This window comes from Empidonax traillii, unplaced genomic scaffold, assembly GCF_003031625.1.
Source record: "Empidonax traillii isolate 1590-97213 ecotype Southwest subspecies unplaced genomic scaffold, ASM303162v1 scaffold757:size522588, whole genome shotgun sequence".
NCBI classification, from domain to species: domain Eukaryota; kingdom Metazoa; phylum Chordata; class Aves; order Passeriformes; family Tyrannidae; genus Empidonax; species Empidonax traillii.
This window is the reverse complement of record NW_020955950.1, coordinates 415,119-433,504: the sequence shown is the minus strand read 5'-3', so window position 1 is coordinate 433,504 and position 18,386 is coordinate 415,119. Positions and strand designations below refer to the sequence as shown.

Genomic DNA, 18,386 nt, shown 5'->3' with positions numbered 1-18,386 from the left:
TAGGGTCTGAAACACAAACCCTGTCAGAAATGGCACAACCATTTTAATTGAGTGTAACCAAGTCTTGTGGAAAACTACTTAAAATTCTCAAATCAATTCTAAATTTTGCCCTTCCTCTCAGAAGAAAGTGTGGTGCTCCATTTGCTTCCAAGAAGCTTCGCTTTTTTTCTCAGTGCTGAAGAAAAGCAAGAGACCTTTGCATGCAGGAGGGAAGATGATGGTCTCGGTAAGCACTGCTGAGTGCTGAACAACCTGTGCATCAGCCTCTGAGAGGCAGAGCTTCATTAAGGAAGGGTACAGGGTAACCATATGGTACCAAAATATTTTCCAATTTCTGTGCTATCTTCAAAAGCTGTTTTTCCATGTCCCTGCCTATTGCAATCCTCTTTTTTAGGTTTTCTTTTTTTTTCCCCTTCAAATTTATTTTATCCTCTTCATCTTCTAGAAGGTCTTCCCTCACTTTATTCTCCTCCTTTTCTGGTCCCTGGTCAAACTTCAGGTTCTTCTATGTTCTGCAATTCCCCTTCCAGTTCCTGGCCCAGAAATCTGTCAGGTGTGCTGGAAAATTGCTGGGACAGAACTGGAGCAGTGGTGGAGTAGGGGAAGGAGTTAAAAGTGAAGACTGGGAAGCTTTGAAATAGAACACAATAGTTATTGTGCTAATTTTCATCTCCATAGCAACACTAATGCAATGCAGTTTCCCTTACTCCTGGAATTCCCCTCCTGTGGTCTCCTCCTGGGCTGAGCTGAGCCCCAGGCTCAGCCTGGAAACCAGCACTGGTACAGGGACTTGTATGGTTCTGAATTGATAAAAGGGCTGCTGGAAAACTGAGGAGAGTTGGAGAAATAAGTAGTAACCTTGTGCATCTCTGTGGGCTTCCCATACTGGTATGGGACAGATAAAATCAGGAGGTTTGCCACCAAGGCACAAAAGGCTCTTGTTAAAATGGCAGCTGGTGCAGTAGGCAGCAATTATTCTGTTAGAAGGCTTCTTGCAGAGGTTCTGTGAGGATGAGAGGTCAGTGTTACTCTTGTAGGTGAGCCCTGAGAGAGACGCTCTTGCCTTTGAATGTTTTATCCTTGAAATCTGATTTTAGGTCACCCAAAGGTCTGCACAAACTGTATAGCAAAAACCAGACTTTTGCACTATCATTCCTGAAAGCATTAATAGTGTGAGACCGTGATTAATGCAAACTGAATATCTTAAAATCCGTATGCATCTTTAAATATCTTACTTTGGGTAATGTATCTTAAAAAGGTAAAGGTAGCTGAAAGCCCAGAGCATTCCTCAAACAGCAAAGCAAACTACTATCTCAATTGCTTTTTCTCCTATACTTGATATCTTGGTAACCACACTTGCATTATAATAAGCTTGGGGCTTTTTTAACCCTCGTGGTACCCTCATACTGGATGAGAAAAGGTGGTTAGCTGGGAGGAAGGAGGCTTTTTGATATTCCACAAATGCAAGTGTCCCAAGGTGTACACTTCACTGCTTAACGCTATTGTACCACTTGGAGAATGCCAGAGGGCAAACTTTGAAAAGAAGCACCAAGAGGGAGAAGAAAATGCTAGAAAATGCTGTTGTGACAGATGGTGAGATGGTAGGCTGTTCTCAGATGGAAACGTGTTGGAGAGCTTAACTTCTCCAGTCTGGACAGCTTCTTGAGAACAGGCTTGGGGGCAAAAACATCCAGAAAGCCTCAGAGTGGCTTTAATCTGTGAGCTGTAACTGCCAGCAGAAAAAAGTCAGCTCTCAGCTCTCTAGGCAGCAGTAGTAGCTGAACATGTTCTGTGAGCAGTGTTGGATGTCCATGAAGATCTGTCTGGAGTCCTGGCTGGAATTCATTGTGCCTTGGCTGAGAAACACTAATGCTCCCCACAAAACATGGGAATACAACAATGATCTTCCTAGCAAATCACCAGCCGTGTCTGGAGCCAAACCAGCGCCTGCTGGGAGCTTTTTCTGTCAATGGGCCTTGACTCAGCTTGCAGTGGTGGGGTATCCAGATGCTCCCTTCTCAGCTACTGCCACTGCTGGATGTTACTATCAGGTCTGGAACTATTCTGGCAGCTGGAGCTGAACACAGAGCTGTTCCTCTGAGTAGGTCTCTGCTAGAATTCCTCAGGTTTTGACTCAGATGACTGCTGAGGTCTCGAGAAAGGCGTGTAGTTCTGCAGCTGGAACACACCCAGCTACGCATTTGAGGTGGGAATGACACACAGGCACATCAGGGAAACAGTGAACTTCCAGGTAAACTGAAGGAATGCTGCAGGGAAGTTAACTGAAAACACAGAACTGCTTTCCCTGTCAGCTGACTCTGAAGATAAAGTGATGGCATTTTCAAGCAAGTGTTCCACTTCACCAAAAGTGTATACTTATATAGCCTACAGACATGAGGCACTTCAATTAAAAAAAAAAAAATTAAAATTAAAAAAGGAGTAACTCTAAGCATATTTTACTTCCTCCACTTCCTTCTGTCCATCCCTTCTCCCATCTTTCATAGCCTTAGTACCCAAATTAGAGACCTTCCTTTCCCCACATATTCAGAGCCTATTGCCTACATGTAAGTTTGCAGAGCACTGAGTGGGCTTAATGTACCACCAGGCTGGAACGTGTGAGGAGCTAATTCTGGGATGCATGAGTACAGGAATTGTCATGGGAACACAGCCTATAATCAAGAAGGATAAAAATTCCAGTAGGAAACCAGGCTATGGTAGGCTTCCGTCATGTTGCTCAAAACAAACCTTATGATAATGATTTTGCAATTATTTCAAAGGAGACACCACACTGTGGAAATCCCCGACAAAGGAAATCACCAGTAATTAATAAAAGGGGCACTTTAAGAGAGTAATTTTTTTGTAAATGAACAAAGACATAAAACTGTCTTTTTTCTAGACCATTAATGAGAAAAAAAGAATAATTTGGGCAGTTTGTTTCCCTCTGCCTGAAAGTCTGCTAATCTACATTGCTTAAACTCTGCTAATATACATTGTTAAAAGTATATTTTCTCACTTTTTTTTTTTTTTTTAAGTGGCAAAAAGGATGGCTTGAATCAGCCTACCACATAGCCAGACACTGCTATTTTAATCCTATTTCCTTGGGAGAAATAACAGCTACAAGGTGGTGCTGTCTGTCAGTCCCCATGAGTTCCTGTTGAACTCATTGCCCAGTTTCAATCAACCTGCAGAGAGATCAAGACATGTTTGATGAAAATGTGCTGCAGAGCAGACACAAGGCAAGCCCCTGTTAGTGGAAAGGCCACAGCATGTGTTCAACTTATTATTAGACACCAGAGAAGCTGTATGAGGGAACAGAAGGACTGAAAACTTTTTTAAGAAAAAAAAAAAAAAAACCCTACAGAAAGCAAGCCTCAAAAGTTTCCCTGCTCAGATAACTTGCTGGGAGTTGCTATGCTAAGCTCTATGATATAAGACCTCTTAATTTCTTTTAATTCCGATCCGTGCAAGGCCTCCCGATAATTAAAGTGTCAACATTTCAGTGATGAAAAGCCACACTGAAAATCAGTGTTCAGCTGACACTGTTGCTTGCAGGGGGGATGGAAAGGTCTTCTGAAGGTCTGCAGAACCAGCTGTGAAAGCCTTCTGTCAGCTTGGTGGGAGGGGAGAGCTGTAAGACTGAACCACCACCTCCAGTTCTTGTCCTTTAAACTTATGGCTGGCTCTAGATAAAATCAAAGGCACTTCTCTTATGTGGAGGCCTCCAGAACTGCATGTCCTGCTTAAAACTTATTTGCAGATATTTTGCCTGTTCCCATACCAAGATACAAGATAACAGACTGAGTATATATTATAAACTTGCTCATAAAAATGACTTATCTTCCCTTACAGCATTCATAAACTATGTCCATAAATACCTCAAAGTAGTTGCTAATAGCCTAGATTGTGATTTTGACTGTTTAAAAGATAAGTAAGTTCAAATTATGAAAATTAGCTCCTTACATAATTCGATTTATTCTGTTATAGTCTCTGTGAGGGTTTAATCATGGTGCCTTATCCCCAGCTCTGCTGCTGCTGAACTGACAGTATATTGTCTGATTCAGAAAGGTCTAGTGAGAGTGCTGGGGTGGTATGAGGGAAAAACAGGTAGATGATATAACAGGAGTTATGTTTCAGTCTCTCCCTTGTAATTATCAAATCTCTTTCTCATTATCTGTGTTTATCCTATTGCATTTTGATTTAGCAGTCTCTTTAGGCTCATGTTTAATGTGTGTATTTACATTTTGAATAGAAATTTTACTGGAATGCCTGCTTCAGACTTGCTAATCTTTTGCAATCCATTAATGATTCCCCTGCCTCAGAAATTGCTTTTCTGTTTCCCCACTCCAGACAAGCAGGCACTGTCCCAGCGTCCAGCCCAGCCAATGCCTCTTGCTAAGGGAGATGCACTCACTTGCTGATGCTGGCATGGAGCACGTTGTGCAGGGTAAGATGGGTTCTGTGCCCATCACTTAGAGGAACCAGGCTAAGGAGGAAGCTCCAGAGCCAGACTGTGTGAGGCTGGGGGTAGCAGCAGCTTTCCTACCTCCATTAGTTTGCTTCCTCAAGCCAAGCACAGTGCAAGGAAGGGAGGCTTCTCAGACAGTGTGGTCCAGACCCTGTTCTCTAAAACAAGCCCTCCTGCCTTCAAAAGTTCCTGACAACATGCATAAAGGGATGGTAGTGGCTTGTGCATGTGCCTGAGAGGCAGCAAGTTCACAGTAGGACCACCCTGTTCAAATAAGGATTTGCTTTTTTTAGTGGGACACACAGCCAGCCCCATGCCACAGGCTGTGGTACAGCCTCCCTTTTATCACAGAGGATCTCAATCTGAGAAGCAGAGACTGCCCTAGGAATATTTTTATCTTCTCAATTTATTTGTTAATGTACTTCCTTGGTTTCTGATGGGAACTCTACTTCCCACTGGCTCCTGAAGTCACACAGATAAAACAGGGTAAAAAACAGACAAGCACTTGCACACAAAAAACATTGTGTCTGGGCAGTGGGTACATAGAAGTAACTTGGAATCTAAATTGCAAAAAAAAAAAAAAACAAACAAAAGGGATAAGAGTAGCTAGCTGGATAACCTTCTAGAAGGCAGAAAAATCTTTTGAATTGCCTCTTTAGTTCCTTCCTTTACCACATTATCATCACTTTGATCTAAATTGAATTGACTCCAAGCCAGTTTATTGCAGTGTATGAGCTGCTCCCCTGTAGGTGCTGGAGATGAGGCTCTTGCCTGAAAGCTCAGAGTGACACTGCTCACTCTCAAAGGCACAGAAACAGAGGCGAGAACAGATTCTTGTAGTTCGCTCCACTCCTGAGACAGAAGAAAAACTGATTCTCACTTTTAGGATAGGTTTTAGAAGTAGGTGACAATGCAAAGAATGGAAGAAAGGTATTTTTCTCCCCTACTTTTCCCCTCTCCATCCTTGATCAGAACCACCCTCTCTTCCCTGGCTGGGAGGTAGCTGTGTCTGAGAAGGGGAATAGTTCTACCCACAGGGTCCCTCCACCATAGTTCGTTGTTGCAACTCAGCTCTTCCTGAGATGGTAGAGGAAAAAGAGAAGATTCTGAAGAAAAGAGACAGGGTGACAAAGTCTTCTCTGCTGAAAGCAAGAGCACTACTTCTTGACCTTACTCTCCTCAATTCCTACAACTCTTTAAAGGGCAGAACAGCCAGCAGTAGCACTTGACAGGTGTTGGTCCAAAAGATTTGTAACAGGAAACATGAGGGACATGATCTGTTCTCATTATCACAGAAAGAAGCTTTCTGTTTCAGTCAGAATGAACAAGCCTTTTATTTCCTGCCTTCTTTTATGACTTCACCAATTTATTAAAATCTTGATTTTTTATATTCTTAATATCCCTGCGATGCTTAAACTTCTTAGGTCAGTGACTCATACCTACAGCTGTAAAGAGCAAACCTCTTCATACAAATGGCTTCATTTTCAGGCTGACCACGTAATTTTATCGTTCTTCAAATGATCTATGCTTCTCTAGATTAAATGAATGAGTCTCCAGAAAGCAAATGTGTTTGGGCTCAACAGACAAAGCTTGATGCCAGCTTACTGCCAAAGAAGTCTGCACAATATCGTATCCATAAAAAATGAGAAATTAAGGAGAATTTAGTCACAGGTGTACTACACATTAGATATGCAGAAAAGGCATCACTAAATTATGTAATTGCATAAGTAGTTCTCCCAATAACAGTTAAGGGAACAAATATGTTGACCACACCTAGGAAAAGTGCTGCTTTTATGAAAAGAATTGGTAGTAAAAAAGTCAGAATCACATTTCCAAGTGAAGTCCTGAAGTTTCCAGTGCTCCTTCCTCTGTGAATTGCTCTTCATCCTATATGTATTTTCAACATATCTCTCTGTCAGCCTTTAACTTAGGCTCTGTGCTGTTGCAATGAATTTCAGTCCAGACTTCTGTGCCACTTCCACCAAGGTACCTCACAGATTTATGAGAGAAGTAAAGATATATGTAGTGTTCCTTCGCTTTTTTTGTTACATATGTCTTTGAATTCAGCAGACAGATGCATACAGGTCAGAAAAATAGTTGCTTTGTCATCTCTCTGCATTGAAAGTCCTTTTGGATTCTGTTTTTTTCCCCAAAAAAATTCTGGCCAAATCTGGTTTTCTAGTATTTCATAAAGAGCTTTTTCGTATGGCTTTTCTGATGGATCAGAGATGAGCAATCTCTAAAAAACTAGGTGGAGCTCCTTTTGACTGTTCAAGCTGATTAGAAGTGTTGCAATGGTCCTGGTAATTGCTCAGACAGCCCCCAGTTTATCCTCACCACACACACCTGAGCAGTCAGTCAGCATCATTGCTGTGCTACTTGGGAAAGTGAGAGGCAAACTCCCTGACCTAGTTACATCATCCCTAGCTTTGTCCATAGGCAGAGGTCTGCCTCTCTCTTTGAACCAATAAAATGAATGGAATAGCCACATTTCCAACTTACAGACTGGATGGGGACATGCAGTAAAAGCCAGCTGATACTGCAGTAGTGGAGACCACGTGAGTTCCTAAAGGAAGAGAAGCATCTCTGTGGGTCTGCAGTGGAAAGCATTCTCCAAAGAGAATCAGGAATCATCCTTCTTTTTATCCATCCCTGCCTCAGAATATGTCCAGATACAGCTCATTCCTGCAAGAGATTTCCATGGTTGCCAAACAGACCCCGTGCTTTTGTTGTGTTGTTTTTTCCAGTTATCATGTGTGGCATCAACTACTCTTCACAAATACATCTTGAGGAAGAAGTTGTTAATGGGATTTTCTGCAAATGGATACTGAAATGTTCCTCTCTTTATGTGGATATAAATCAAATCCCTCGATTTTCTTTCTATACACTCTTACTCCAGCAGAGGTCAGCTCTGCCTGTGCTGGGGAAAAGTAAAGCAGTTCAAAGTGTGGGGTATCTGTGCACAGAGCAACACCAAGTGCTGCTCTTTTCCTGCTGTCCCCTCGCAGCACCAGTCAAAGCCCATTTCAGGCCTTCCTCTCAAATGGAGAAAAAAAGTGCTTTGAGCCAGGGCATCTCTATCTTCAAGATTGCCATAAAAGCTGGTTAGAGAGCTGTTCTTGCTGCTGCTGTGTGGCTCCAAGCCTGTCTGAGAACTGCCTGTCACATGCAGGGGAGCCAGGGAGTGTGATCCTTTGTGAGGATAAAACTGCTGTGCGATGAGAAACCCCCAAAGAGCAAGAAGTTGTGTCTGGATTGTGCTTTTTGGTTACTGAACTATTAGGGAAACAGAAATACTGCTGACTTGCAGCAACTAGCTTCCTCTACTGCTCTATCAAAACTGTTAAAAAAAAAAAAAAAGAAGAAAGGTCTCTGTGCTCAATAATGTTTGGTCAAGGTTTGTTCCGGCAAAACTGTCTGGGTGCATTCATAAATAATTTTGGTGGGTGTATGGACCACTACAAGTTTCCTCAGCACCATCATACAGTTGTTCCTTAACATTAGCTCTTCAGAACACGAGAAACATTTTGATGCCAAAGGTAAAATGTGTTGACAAAACTCTGTAGTTCTACTCTTTGGTTTAGTGCCCCTCAGTTAATGTTTTTTAGTTCCAGTTTGGAGTGTCAATATGTGTTTCACATTTTGCTCCCAAACAAAATTCGCTTACTGAGTCACTGTCGTTCGAGGGCTGCTCTTTTGAGTGACAGATCCTCCCACTCCTCTTTCTTCCCCTCCTCTCTGGTTTCACAGCCTAGCCTTTGCCTTATGCATTCCCCTTTTCTCACTAGCACCCGAGGAGGAAACAGTGTTTAAATATTCAGAGGTTCATGGCAGAATGCTGTGTTATATAGCACTGAAAACGTCCAAGACACATTTATTCTCTCTTATTTTCAGAGATTAAATTATTGCTACATTCAGAATTTTTGTTAACTGTCATTAATGACTGACGCACTTTACAGACTTTTGGAGCTAGAAATTAATGACTGCTTTTCTGAAATTAAGTGTCATGCCTTAGACAGAAATCTTTCATGTAACCAGTGATGTGTGCCATTGAGACAGTAGCTGCTTCTGAAGGATAGTGTCTAAAAAACCCCAAAGAGCCTCACTGTAAAACTAATGCCAGGTTTTGCTAATTAGTATTTTCCACTTTTTTCTAGTACCTTTTTTGATTTTAGCTGCTTAATACTAAAAAACAGGTAGAGTTTCAGTCCATCTACGAGCGCCCTTTTTCTTTGTCCTGTTAGGGAGATTTAATAGTTTGAAATGAGTGAAATGACTAAACGTGGTTTGCCTATTTCTTATGTGTAGCTATATATATAACAAGAAATGAATGCCATTTGTTTAACAAACTACCAGGAGAGCCAGTAAATTACAAGATAAAGGATAGGGCTAATGAGCAGTAGACTTGAGAATACCTGAGAATTGAGAAAAGAAACATAAAGCCACTAGAAAGTGGTAATTAAGGCATACCATCATAGTGATTATCTGTGTGCAGTTGTGTCGCCCAGCTGCAGCCTTTTGGAGTGTCAGATGAATGTCAGTGAAAGCAAGTAGAGCTGTTTTTCATTTTAGTGCTTGTTTCTCCTGATGGCGTTATCTGTTACAGGTCAAGCAGCTACAGATGACAGCTTAATAGGTCATCTTAAAAACAAGATGTGCACCCAGAGCTGTTGCTGCTGATTAAAGATCGCATAAATAAGTGCAGAGATGACACTCTTGGCTGTCGGGTGACCGCAGTGGATTTAGAATTCCAATGTGAGTATCAGATTGTGTCACAATACCACATACACACAGCTCAGACTGGTGTTCAGTAGAGATCATGCAACCACTTCACCAAAGAACAAGCAGTTTTCTGGAAAACTGTCAGCATTTGGAAGGCTCCCACTTCTCACCCAACACTTACAGGGGTTGGTTGCCACTACTGACAGCTGTAAGCAGGTTCCACACTTACACCCCCTTTCATCATTAGCTGTATCCAAATATAGGGTTTTTTCTAGGTCAAATTTGTCTTTACAGACAGTTCAAAGCACGACTGACTTTTGTGCCAAAGACTAATGGAGCCATCCTGGGCTGCTCATCTTGCTGTTTCATTTTATCATCTGTCTGGAGGTAACTGGCTTGCCCTGGGCTGAGGAGAGCCTTACCTGCTTTCCCCGAGAAGAAAACTTTGCTAGGCCATTGTCAAAATCTGAAATACAAACAAAAGTTCTGGACCAAGAATATAAAACAGAAAAGAATGTCTATGGCTGAGAGATCCCTGCTCCCCAGCTGAAGAGTGGCTGGTGCCCACAATATTCCATTTAGAGCAGTGTGAGCGAACAGCTGGGCCCACGCTGCGTGGCACCCAGCACAGATCCACGTGTCTGAGAGACACCACTACTATTTTTCAGAGATTTTACGGTTCAAAATACCTAAACTGACACGAGGGCTGACCCAGTGGAGTTGTAGTTTGATAGTGTAATACCGAAGAGGAGGTAAGTTGTGTGTCCTTGGACGTGGCACGAAGGTTTGTGAGACCTTATAGAAGATCGGCTGAAAGTGTGCTGGAAAACACTGCTCAGGACAGAAAGATCCCAATTTGGTTATGGTCTTGGTTTGCTCCATAACGGGGTCCAAAGAAACTAAAATTGATACAGTTTGGATTATCAGGAGATAGGGAGATAATCAAACAGCAAATCAAAGTGATAGTGTAGACATAGATTCTCATTATTATTAATAGAAAATGGCTGTTTATTCCAAATATAAACACCCTAAAATATTAATTGAAAAAGAAAAAAAACCCAAACCTGACATAATCAGACAAGGCTTTTGGTCTAGATGAAAAGAAACACATTTTGTCTTTTCCAAAACAGCAGGGGCCCTTTTTGCCACTGGCAACTGTCAGTCTTCAGGTAATTTCATAAGACCTACAGAACAGTCTTTGAGAAAAGTGAGGTTTGGCAGGAATCAAAAAAATTAAAAGCCTTCAGTGTAAGGCAGAGTGTGAATGAACTTGATTTATGACCCTCATGTAAGAAATGCAAAAAGAGACAGTAGTGATGCCATTACGCTGGGCAAACCCGATGCAGAAGATTGTTTATGTAGATACAAGTGTTAGAGAGGACAGGATGGAAGTCATTTCCCCAGGCAGCCTTAAATGCATCTTTTATGGAGACCAAAATGCTATTAGACTTCTAAAGTTTGGCTTCTCTGTTTTCCCTGTATTATTTGCTTGTTTTCTCTGGTACCTTTGAATTCTTTTCTATGTTATTTTTCACTCCTGGTTGCTCCCTTGGGTGGCCCCTGGCCTTGCTTCATCCCCCTCACCGTGCTGGAGCTGTCACTGGGTCCCATTACTGGCCCTTGGCTCTGCCTGCCCTTGCTTGGCTGTGTCCCCTTCAGTGAGACACTGGGGTCACCCTGGCTCCCATCACGTCCCCCCTTGCAGAGCAGCCCTGCTCTCTCTGTTCCCCACGTGGCCAGGTTCAGGACGTGGATGGCCATGGAACAGTTTTTCAAGGAGGATCCAATGGTTACATCATCTGGACGTGAATCAGCTCCGTGAGATGGCTGACCTATACTGGGAAGTACATCTCTGCCTGGTCAGTCATTTCCACTGTTCTATTTGCACTCTTGGTTGTTCCTGGTCAAGAGTATCCTTGATCCTCATTCTATTTATCTACATCTCTTAAAACAACTTTTAATTCCAACCCAGTTGTTCCACCCACTTGCATTCCTCCTCGACTTTTTATCATCTGCACGTTTGCAAAGTGTACAGGTTATTCCCTTAGCTCAACTGTTAATGAATGATTAAACACTAATTTGTATTAAACTATTAATTAAAACATGATACCCGTGAGTGTCTCCTGAACAATCACAAGTGGTGTAAGCTTTGTAACTTGACACTGGTGGTTATAATGAGCTGTTAAGACCTATTTTCTGATTAAAGTTTTCCAGACAGTGATACATACTCCTCCTAGTATTTTCACCCAAGACACATTTATTGCTTTGTGTCTGTGGCAATGTTAGAAGCTTGTGCTGTATTTACTAGGATTTATTATAACACCAATTGGAGGAAGATGCTGCAATAGCTGACTGAGCTGCCTCTGTAAGCAATACAGATGCAGTCCAAATTTACCTACATCGTCTAGTGGTTAAGTTACCAATAAACCATGGCCTGAAATCTCTCCAAGAGATCATCTTTTGATTATAGGCCTCTCTGTTTCAGTTTTCTCTTTTGGTTTCAGAGCACCCCCTTCTCGTCAGTGACTCAGTGAACCACAGTCATTGCAGTGAGATAACAAACTTACGCTCCGTGGGCTCCATCACTGCCTACTGCAGTGGTTTCTCCAAGCCAGGCTGATCTTTTATAATCTGGCACAAAGCCAAGGATAAGAAAATGAGTATTGATAGCTACTTTTCCCCCCATATTGAATTTAGAGATAATCTTATGCTTAGTACACATAAACTGAATGGATTTAATGCTATCAAATCAACAGTGCTAGGTAATGGAATGTTTCTTTTCTCCCAGAGGAAGGATCACTCTTCTTCAGCAAATGATGCAATTATGGCCCACATGTATGCATCTAGAGACTAACAAATGTAGTTGTAACACAAAGAAATCATCTGCATTACAATTTGAAAATGCTTGTTTTTCATACATTACTGCAGCCCTACGTTAAGCGTCATGCACACTGGCTTCTGGGTTCAGGGAGAAACAACAGCCACAACGATTATTGCTGCCCACACAGAGAGTTTTCCAGTCAGGATAGTGCCAGTGCTTCCATGTGACTGCATCAGTAGCAATCCAGGAAATCAAAACTAGGGAAACTCAAACAGCAGAGGATGAGGAGAGATGGACTGCCTGAAAACTGGCTGCTGTGGGGCAAGGAGAACAGTGGGACTGGGAGAAAGAGGAAGGAGGTAAGATGCAAGGTGAGGCTGAAGTCATGTTTTGCTTCTGACCATAGGAGTGATTCACTGAACACCATGTCCTCTGTCAGAGGTAGAAAGCAATAAGCAGAGAACATTTGGCATTCCTGTCCATGAAAAGACCCAAGCCAACTGTTGTGCTCATTCAGCTGCTGCAGAAATCAGCTACAGATAGCTTTAGGAGGAAAGTGGGAAAAGGCATGAAACTTGATTAAAGTGAATTTTTACTTCCATTACTGTGAAAAAGGGGCAAGAGGAATCTGACTGTTGTCTCTTTGAACGTAATTGTTATTGCAGACAGGGCTGTGCAGTTACAGGTATAGTAATTCAATGCTCTCAAATTGTATTTTGAAGGTCAAAAGTTTCTTAAATTGTCACGTTTTTGATTGTGACTTATAGCAGCAGAGTTCAGAAGTTCTCCTCAAATCAGGAGAAGCTGCCAAATGCAACCACGCTTCAATAGGTACAAAGTACCCTTTGGAAGAATCCATCAAATTATAATCACCTCTCAATACTGCATAAGTAGCAGCTTTTCTGGGTGAGGTGGCCAGTTCTCACCTACTCCTTCAAAAATCTACATACTGGATCAGACATTTTTGTGATTCTTGGTTTTTGTTTCTGCTTTTCTCTCCTCTTTCTCCAACAAGTCATATTCCCGATGTTCCTTCATAGTTCATTGCAAGGTTTTGTTCATTCACATAGGGTTTATGTTGGCTTCCATGAAATCAGTATGTGCTTATACAAGTAGGTAGCAAGATCACCTTAGCCTCTCTTTGCAAATCATAGCTTATTAGCAGGATTGTCACTATGAAATCCAATATTTCGTGTGGTGGAGAATGACTTCTTAAAAGTTTAGCACTTAAGGCATAAATGCCATGTTTGTACATGAGCCAGCTCAATGGATGATTCTTTTTGGACATTTCTGCCATCAAACCATTATATTTTCCACCATCAACAAAAAATCAAGTTCAGTCAAAGCCTAAAAGAGTAACGCTTTCATTTAACATAGCACAGTAATGGTTTCTTACAAAATACAACTAATTAGGCACAAAATTCTAGGAAAAATAAGGAAAAAAATTAATATAGGCAGCCATTTTATCACTTTGATGAGCCTTATCTTAAATTTGGGGGGTGTTTGATGCTCAAAACTTTCAAAACTCAGCTTGCATTCTGACAAGAATAAACAATGCTTAAACACAGTCAACAAGGCTACTTGCGCATATGCTGATGGACTTTTCCAAATCCTCTTACTACTCAAAGAAGCCAGTGATGTGGGAGTCCTTAGCTTACGCTTTTCGTGGTGCTCAGCAGCTGATGCTTCATGGTAGACCAGGCAGTGGTTGCTACTCAAAACCAGTGATCCTGCCTTTAATTTTGTGCTTTCTACCTCTCACCTACAGAAAACCTGCAAACCTCCACACACAGATGCACAGCTGTAAGAGTCAAACCCGGTTTCAGAGCTCTTCCACTTCCAAGTAAGCCTCCCAAATTACCACATGATACACTCCTAGTGTAGGCAAAGGAAACTCAAAAGTGTTTAATCACTCCTTAGGATGTCTAGGTCTGCATATTTTACTGCATTCCTATGTGCTTTTCTTCCTCCAGGAACTGCAGGAGAACTGATGACATAAAGGGAGAGTGGAGGAAATGACCACCACTTCCATTCTCTTAGTCCATTTGTAAGATGAACCATCAGGAAAACAACACTTGAAATTCAATATATATAATATACATTTCCAGAATTTTCTGAAATGTGCCCTGGTTTTAATTAAAATGTGAAGTGTACTCACTGAAGGACTTGTTTCTCTGCCAGGAGCAACTTTCCCACCATAGACATCAAATGCCAACTGAAAAAAAATACTTCGTTTTTTTCTTGGATTGAAAATTCTCCAACTCTATTACATTTGGAAACACAGCATAGTAGCAGAGGGCAACATTATGTCTGACATATATAATTAGTTTACAAAAAAGTATAACCAGGGGGCACATTTTTGATAGAATCACTTTTTCACACAATAGTTGCAGAATAATGGATCACACTGATCCTTTTTCTAAATGATATGACAAAGTAAATGAGCATTTGTATAAAAATGCCATAACAGTTGAAGCTTGAATGAGAGAGTTTGCAACCTTTGTTTGTGCTCATAAATTACCCCGTAGATGAAAATGTAACATTAATAAAACCCAAAAGGCATCCAAAGCCAAGAGATACAACCCATCAAATACTGAAATGCATTATATTGTGTACCTCATGTTAATCAGTCGAGATCCTAAAGTACAAATTGCCTCCAGCAGTTTCTAAAGTTATATCACAGGTTAAATGGACACCCACAGACAGAGATTAGTCATTTAAAAGACAAAGGTATAAGAACTGATTTCAACTACTAAAGCTGTCTTACAAATCATTTTTTCTTGCAGTTTTGCAGCTATGCCTTTTTTCCCCCGTTTCCTCGTGAGGGGCAAGCTACTGCATCTGGCAGCATATAAGGACTTTTCCAGTTAATACTTTAGGGGAAAATGTGCAAAAAGGTGTTACCTTTTTTCAGATCCAATAAATTCACTTGTCACTTCCAACAGCCGCGCATTAGTAAGTTATTAAAGATATCTGAATTTCAATCACTTATCCTCTCTCAAACACTAAAATATGGGGTATGTCATCCTCAGATGTAGAATTAGCACAAAATGCCATGAGCACCTGAGAGATATCCTGTGTGGCACGAGCCCTTTTTGTCTGTAACCTCAGCTCAAGAGGACTCTCGGTATTGAAAAGTCAGATACTACAGGTAGTGAGTGCCTGCTGCCTGAGTGTATTCTGATAGCCCTTTCATTTGCTGCCTGGATGAAAAACCAGGTAATTTGGAGCTCACAGAGGGGAAGGAAGGAGGGAGGAGGAGGTAATAGGTAAGAAAACTTGCTTATTTTCAGGTTTCACTGAAGTCTGTAAGAGCTGTAGAGTTCTGGGAAAAATAAAAAACCCCACACCATCAGAGGCTTGAGTAATCTCTTCCTAAGAAAGCAAGATTTCTGACTTACCTAAAAGTCTATTTTATCTATTGTATTAATATTTCACAGTGACTTGGAGCTTATTTGCCTGGACACTCCAGGTGCTTCACTCTCCACAATCAGAAAGAAGAAACTTTCAGATATTTATGACAGGTTTGGTGGAAATCTTCTCTTGGCAGAAATCACACCAAAGAGAGAGGGGGGGGAATGGCAACTCTGGAGAGGCAGAGGTACCAAGAGCAGTGTACTTACAGAGCCTTTAAACAACTTGATGCAATTGTCGCATTTTTTTGAGTGTTCAGAAAGTAATATTCAGTGGAGTTACTAATGTTTTGAGCAGTGCTGCTGACCAGTCACTTAACCCTTCACGTCCTACCTGCAGGGAAAACAACCCCCCTACTTCTATATTCCTGTTTCATGCAACACTGCAAGAGGTGAAGTGTGCAGTGTCAGCACACAAGCACTTTGTATGATCATGAGCAAAGAATTTTTCTTTTTTAACCCCTAAGCAAAATACTTGTCTCTTGGGTCAACAGACCTTAATAGTTAGGAGACTGGAAATAACAAACAAATACATACTTTTATACCGTTTTCAACACTAACAAGACAAATGGTGGATGAGCATAAGTTTTTCAAAGATTAATTCAGAGATGTAATCACAGCAAGCAGCAGTTCAGAGCAGAAGCATATGCCAGGCGCTTTGAAGAGCACGTGGGGTTCTGTCACTGCTTTGGCTACTGAGAGCAGTTTCCAAGTCCCTAAATTATGTGCCCAACAGTCAATGTTGCAAATATCTCCTCCTTTTTTTTTTTTTTTTTTCCCTTTCCCCTGCATTCTTCACAGTCCTCTGTGGATCAAAAGCTCAAATTACAAGTCCTGTGCTTGGACAATATCAGGTTGGGGTGTGTGCCAGTGCAGGTGCATATACACATGCACTTGTGGGCAGGCAGCTCAATACATGATTTCTTTCCTGAGAAGTCAAAAAAAAAATCAGTGAAGAGCAACAAAGTCTACACTGAGCTGAGTTTTTCCTGAGTCAGACTTGGCAGCTTAGCTCATATTTTACAGCAAAGTTCTGGTCAGTAATTTTTACCAATCATGCATACTCATTTTTTCTTGTTTTATGAGAATAAGACAGTCTTTTTTCCATGCATACACTGATTTTTTTTGTCAGTGATGTCTCAGTGAGATATTTTTCATCAGATAAATATCTGCTGTATCCATACTCCAATAAGAAGAATAGTAGAGATAATATAATTTCATGTCTGTGAAATCATAATATCTAACAAAGCAAAGACATATGATCTGAAGTTGGTTTTCATAATGTGCAGAAAGCCTGGGGTTGCCCAGTCTCATAAAGCATCCAACTAACACAGTAACTGTATAAAATTAACAACCTTGCAAACAAGAGCTCTCTGGATTATGAAGCTGTACAAATTGAGTGAACTGTATAAATCACAGCATGCTTCTAGCACTGAAAAGGAAACTAAATATTTACAGAGCTAAGAAATACCACTTGATTTGGTTTGGGCGACCTTCTCTTGCAGAATCCTCAAGTTGAATTAGGATGAAAACAAAAGACAGTTCACTTGTTAATACCATAAGGTAAAGAGATTCAAAGCCCGCTTGGAATTTCAGATGTGAATGCCAGCATACAAAATCAATCGGAGTGTGGAATTGAATGTGTGTAGCATTCACACATCTTTGCTGTATTAGACAGCATCGGCAACAATTAAACCAAGGAAAAGCAAACTCAAGGAGATGGTGCCACAGAAAATCCCATCTACGTTCAGGTTGATAAAACAAATGAACATATTTGCAAGGCTGGTATGAACTAGGAAGGTTTTCATTCCTCAGTCCAACTTCAGGCAAAAGCAGAAACAGAGCCCTCCTCTGCTCCAAACCGTATTTCAAGTTCCCCGGCAGCACAAGATAGAGCTAATTAACGAAAACCAAAGGATGACGAAATGAAGCCAGATAAGCCATAAATATCTACATATATAAGCACACAGCAAGCAAGATAATGAAAAGTTAGCTTGATTTACCGTTTTAATTGTCCAAGTGGGTGGTTTGTTTGGGTCTGGTTTTTTTTTTTGGTGGTGTTTTTTTTGTGTGTGTGTGTGGGGAAACGTCGGGAGCTGCTTTCACGAGGACTCCTCCGTACGCATCCACACCGCTGCGGGTGCCGGCTCCGCGAAGCGTTTCCCTCCGCAGCCGCCCAAAACAAGGCAAGAAAACACGGCGAAGGGGCGGGGAGGCGGCAGCCGGGTGGGCAAACTCCGGCGCCTCCCCGAGCGCTGCCCTGCCCGGCCCTGCCCGGCCCTGCCCGGCGGAGCAGCCCCGCCGCTCCTCCGCCGCCCCGCAACTTGCGGGAGCCGCCGGGGCTGGGCTGGGCTGGGCTGGGCTGGGCGGGGCGGGGGCGGGCACCGGGATGATGCCCGGGATGATGCCCGGCCGTGCTCCGCCCGCGCTGCCCGCGGCTCCCGGGAGATGCCCGGGGATGCGCCGACCTGCCGCTCCGGCGCGATGTGCCCTGCGGGGGCTGCCCCGCGCTTGTGCCGCCTCCCCGGCTCCGCCGAGCCGGACGAGGGCGGGGAGGAGCCCTGCGAGAGTCCTCCGGGGTGGGGAGAGCCCTGGTTTTTCCTAAATTGGATGGAAAGGCTGCTGCTGCCTTTAGACGTTGTCTTCTCAGTCTCTGCCTGACGGGGGGGTGGGTGAAGGGGAGGGTCTGTTTCAAGCACCCGGTTTATATGGGATTTTGGAGCTTCACAAGTGTGCGCTAGTTAGCGGGTGAACCTGTCAGCCTCCTCCAAAATGTAACGACCGGGCTGTGAGGGAGAGGTGCCAGGGCGCGCGTAAAGTGGTGCAGAGGTGGGAAAGCGTGTGCTCCGTTCTGCAGAGGAAAAGCCCAGCTGTCAGAGGCATGCGTTTGGACCAGCAGAATCTGAAGTGAGTGATACTGAGGAGCTTCCACACGCTTGGGAGGTACCTGACCTGTTGTCCCTGA

The 18,386-nt window shown here is 42.4% G+C and overlaps 1 protein-coding gene across 1 annotated transcript in view; it reads right to left on the bottom strand.

Annotated features, from left to right (window-relative positions):
• HTR1F (5-hydroxytryptamine receptor 1F) overlaps positions 1–17,610 on the bottom strand; it is a 104,538-nt gene extending 86,928 nt beyond the window's left edge. The window contains exon 1 of the mRNA XM_027900942.1: positions 17,425–17,610. The gene's annotated coding sequence lies outside the window, so the exon portion shown is untranslated. The remainder of the gene's footprint in view (positions 1–17,424) is intronic.
• Positions 17,611–18,386: the final 776 nt, after the last annotated feature.